The sequence below is a fragment of the Oncorhynchus tshawytscha genome, linkage group LG17, assembly GCF_018296145.1.
Source record: "Oncorhynchus tshawytscha isolate Ot180627B linkage group LG17, Otsh_v2.0, whole genome shotgun sequence".
Taxonomy (NCBI): Eukaryota; Metazoa; Chordata; class Actinopteri; order Salmoniformes; family Salmonidae; genus Oncorhynchus; species Oncorhynchus tshawytscha.
The window spans coordinates 13860945-13866160 of NC_056445.1; the positions used below are offsets into that span (position 1 = coordinate 13860945).

Sequence of the window (5216 nt, forward strand, 5' to 3'; positions counted from 1 at the left end):
CCTTTTAGACCAGTTTGACTTCAAAGAGACATTTTTTTAAAACAGCAGGCCTGTCAGTTGATTAAAGAGACACTTTAAAATGGCCGACCTGTTTGTTTATAAAAGAGACACTTTTAAAACAGCTTTTTTTTTCTTGGTTCTATGATGTTCTCACTCAGGTACACGGTGCCAACAAGTGGCTTGTGAATGTGATTTGTTGTTTTTGTGCTACAGTTATAATAATAGATACAAAATAGAAATGTTTCCCTTTTCATTGTAAAGCACCTGACAGAAGTCAAAGCAAAGCTTTTATTTAGAATTCTTCTTCTTTCTTCAACTCAGTGTACTGTCAGCAGATATCCTCCCTCTGTGTGTGTGTGTGTGTGTGTGTGTGTGTGTGTGACTCCCCTTATGAGAGTAAAAATGGGACAGTCCAGTCAGGGCCACAGTGTTGGACAGTGAGGACCGGCTCACTTCAGGGGACTGTGGGGGGGGACCTTAGTCTCTCATCATGGGCCAACTTGGACAGTACAGTGTGATGAGACAATCTCCCACCAATCCTTTTCTCTCCTTTTACACTCTCGTTCTTTTACCTTTTCTTTGGCTTTCTTTTATTCTGATCATGAAGACTTTGGAAGGTACAAAGAAAGGTTTCTTTCAGATATGAAACACCCCCTTGTATGTGTGTGAGAGTGTGTGTGAGCAAGCTCGCTGTGCGTGTGTTTAGTCTGTGTGAGCTGGTTTAGTCATCACTAGGCACTAGATCCCAGAACTCTGTCCCTTTCCAAGACAAACAGAAACACTGGAGTTTCCCCTGTGAGCCCCCAGAACTTCAGTATCCTGGTATACAGAGACAGAGAAAGCCCTATGGCTCTCTTGTACACTCACACACACACACACATCCCCAAGCCCCAGTTCCCCAATTGTAACCCCACAACAACTCTACTCTGCTGCCAACTGATCCAGCCAGCACCACAAGCGAACAGCTCTTACCCACAACCCAAACCCTCTCATAATACTCCCAATTGATATATCACACAAAGTTGGTGTGTATTTTGTTCTAGAAGTTTGGTGGGTTCCTGTGGGCTCCTACTGGTAGTTTAGTTTGACTAAAGCACATGAGTCTCTGCTGTCTGTCCCCATTCTGTCCCTCTCTCTGAGAGTTCCCCTCTATGTCCCCCTGTGTCTGACTCTGTCCTCGTCCGTGTCCCCAAAACACGTCATTCTGCTGTTCTTATTGGGAGGAGCTGATCGTTATATCAGCACGTCAGTGTTTCCTTTGTATTTGAATACTGTATTTTATTATTTTTATTCAAACTGCCTCTAGTGTAATAATATTATTAACAATAATTATAATGATGGTCAGCGTTTCTTTCAATTTGAGTAAGTTATGTACAGTATAATTTATTTTGGCCTCTTATTGGGTTTATTACGACCCATATGAAACTTCTTCAGTCAATGAAGCAGTATTATATTTAGCTGGTTTAGAGTATTTACATCTAATGTTGTCCTTTTACTTTTTACTTTATTTGCCAATTTGCATATTCTTTGGTTTCTGTTTTTATCTGTTCTGTTTGTTTCGTATTAATCCTATATGGACGCTGGGTGAGGAGGAGGAGCGACACGGACGGCTGTCGCTCTTCGTGAAGGAGACTGGACTTTCTATTCACTAACTCTCTCCCCATCTGCGTCCTTCAGCTTGACAACGTAACTCTTTTATGTCCAAACCCACTTCTAAAAGCACTCAGACACTCTGTGTGGTCAGAGAAAAGAAGGTGATTTTTTGGTTTCTTCGTAATGGTTCATGTATAATGTGAAGTTTCTTGGACTTTCTTTCTTTTTATGAAGATAAAAGAAAACGGTTATATTATTCTATTCTGTTTCCTCTGAACAAAGGAGCGAGACTCCCGTTTACTAGGCTTGCTATTTACACTGAGATGCCGTGGAACATCGTTGAGGCTGGCGGACACAGAGACACACAGACACAGCAGACACACACAAATTATTAGCAGACACAGTTGTGCAAATGTCATTTAAAAAAAAATCTAATTAGGACATGATCAGAACACACACACACACACACACACAAACACACACACACACACACACACATTTGCGACCCATAGGAAAATCAGTGTTAACTTTGCCTATTCCACAATGTTCTACAGCATAACCTGACATTCAGTTAGTAATGACCTGTCATATCTATGTGACTCCAGAACTCTGGGGACTTTACTTTGTTTTAGCTCCACACTATGACCTAGCCATTAGCCATGTCCACTCACTCTACAGGTGTGCTGCCAGATAGTGACCCAGCCCAGTCATGCTTGCTGTAGATGTTTACTCTGACACAATCAATCACAACCATGCCTATTGCCAGATAGTGAGCCTCACAGTCAATCATACGTGGCCATACAGACAACCTCACAATCAGGCCACGGTGAGACCTAACGCTGGAGAAAGGGTGTCCTGTATTCTGGCTGGAAGCTGTAGGTTAGACAAGTAGGCTAGACAGTGTGGGGAAAAGGAGGGGGTTACAAGTTACAATCGTCCCAGCTTGCTAGGTCTGCCACATACTGAGGTATTATACTGTACTAAGAGCCAGGAGTTTTGTGACCTGACCAGGACAAACATTGAGCTCTAGTTATACTAATGAATAGAGTCCAACGTTTTTCATGAGCAGGGTGACAGGATGTTAGGCCCTGGTGATGTTGGCCGACACAGCGACGATGGTGACCATGATCGCGATGAAGATGATGATGATAATAATAATGAAGACAATCAAATGTCACGAGTGGAGCTCAAAACAAAGTCAGAGTTAGTCAAAAAAAGAAACACGTATCTGACCATCTCAACTTGACAAATGGAGAAAGATAATTATGTACATATAACATAGAGTTATAGATTTATATTTTGTTCATAACACAGTGTAATATAAGTTGTATATTTCTTTTTCTCTTTTATTGATGTTATTCATGCTACAATAAAAGCAGGAGTTGATGTACTCTTACAACAAAAAAAAGAAGAAAAATGACAAATAAACAAAGGAAACAACAAAAAAAGAGAGGCCGTGGGCTTGCCATGCACCGTCTGTTCTGAGTTCACTTTTTTCAGTATTATTGCCAGTCGAGGCTTTAATAAAAACAGCGATGTGTTCTGTAATGCTCCAATGGTCCTTGTGAGTTCTTTACAATGCACCTACACACACTGGTATACACATAGTATCAGCGAAGGCTATGGTAGATCAGCGCACACTTTTCAATGCTAAATGTAACGCTTTAAACGGGGGCTTTCGACATTCTTTCATCGGTTCACTCTTTATACACTGCACTTGCAGGTTACTGGATGTGTGTGCTGTACTTCTAAACTAAACATCTGCACTATATCCAGAATACTGTACCAATTTGCAGCTGCACTATATCCAGAATACTGTACCTGTTTGCAGCTGCACTATATCCAGAATACTGTACCTATTTGCAGCTGCACTATATCCAGAATACTGTACCTATTTGCAGCTGCACTATATCCAGAATACTGTACCTATTTGCATCTGAATGCAAATGATAAAGAAGTCTCAGCCCTTTGTCTCTTCTCTGAAAACATAGTAAAGGTGAAGGCCGTATGGTGGCAGTGGTGTAAAGTACTTTACTTTAATATTTATATGTTTGACTACTTTTACTTTTACTTGACTAAATTCCTTAAGAAAATATTGTACTTTTTACTCCATACATTTTCCTTGACATCTAAAAGTACTCGTTACATTTTGAATGCTTAGCAGGACAAGAACATAGCCAAGTTCACGCACTTATCAACAGAACATCCCTGGTCATCCCTACTGCCTCTGATCTGGTGGACTCACTCAACACACATGCTTCATATGTAAATGGTGTCTGAATGTTGGAGTGTGCCCCTGGTTGTCCTTAAATAAAAATACTAATTAAAATGGTGCTGTCTGACTTAATATAAGAAAAATGGTGCTGTCTGTCTGGCTTAATATAAGACGTGAAATGGTTTATACTTTTACTTTTAAAACTTAAGCATATTTTAGCAATTACATTTACTTTGATACTTAAGCACATATTAAACCAAATACTTTTAGATTTTTACTCAAGTAGACATTTACTGGGTAACTTTTACTTGAGTAATTTTCTATTAAGGTATCTATTAAGGAGTATTATGAAGTATGGCAATTGGGTACTTTTTTCACCAATGTGTGGTGGAAGCCTACCAGTATGGTGGAAGCCTACCAGTATGGTGGAAGCCGACCAGTATGGAGGAAGCCGACCGGTATGGTGGAAGCCGAACCAGTATGGTGGAAGCCAACCAGTATGGAGGAAGCCGCCGACCAGTATGGTGGAAGCCAGTATGGTGGAACCAGTATGGTGGAAGCCCACCAGTATGGTGGAAGCCGACCAGTATGGTGGAAGCCGACTGGTATGGAGGAAGCCGACCAGTATGGTGGAAGCCTACCAGTATGGTGGAAGCCGACCAGTATGGTGGAAGCCAAACCAGTATGAAGGAAGCCGAACCAGTATGAAGGAAGCCGACCAGTATGAAGGAAGTCTACCAGTATGAAGGAAGCCTACCAGTATGATGGAAGCCTACCAGTATGGTGGAAGCAAACCAGTATGAAGGAAGTCTACCAGTATGAAGGAAGTCTACCAGTATGAAGGAAGTCTACCAGTATGAAGGAAGTCTACCAGTATGAAGGAAGCCTACCAGTATGGTGGAAGCCGACCAGTATGTTGGAAGCCGACCAGTATGGTGGAAGCTGAACCAGTATGAAGGAAGTCTACCAGTATGAAGGAAGTCTACCAGTATGAAGGAAGCCTACCAGTATGGTGGAAGCCTACCAGTATGGTGGAAGCTGAACCAGTATGAAGGAAGTCTACCAGTATGAAGGAAGTCTACCAGTATGAAGGAAGTCTACCAGTATGAAGGAAGTCTACCAGTATGAAGGAAGTCTACCAGTATGAAGGAAGTCTACCAGTATGGTGGAAGCTGACCAGCTATTTACTTTCGTCTTTCACGTTAGTGAAACCTTTTTAGACGATTGAGATAAAATATATTACATTTTTTTCCCCATGATCCATTGCCCAATCAAAGCCCAGAAAGAAACCCTATCGCCATGGAATCCATGTCATGTGTTTCCCAGCGATTCAATCAGTTTCATAATGACATGTTAATTATGCGCCAGGCATCTTATTCCCCACCTATCAGAGGGCCAGCTGTGAGGT

The 5216-nt window shown here is 41.5% G+C and overlaps 1 protein-coding gene across 9 annotated transcripts in view; it reads left to right on the top strand.

Annotated features, from left to right (window-relative positions):
- The window catches only part of LOC112236015 (transcription factor SOX-5-like), a 299419-nt gene extending 296275 nt beyond the window's left edge, over window positions 1-3144 (top strand). For all 9 annotated transcript variants that reach the window (XM_042300210.1, XM_042300215.1, XM_042300208.1 and 6 more), the window contains one exon: window positions 1-3144. This exon is cut by the window's left edge and continues 737 nt beyond it. The gene's annotated coding sequence lies outside the window, so the exon portion shown is untranslated.
- Window positions 3145-5216: the final 2072 nt, after the last annotated feature.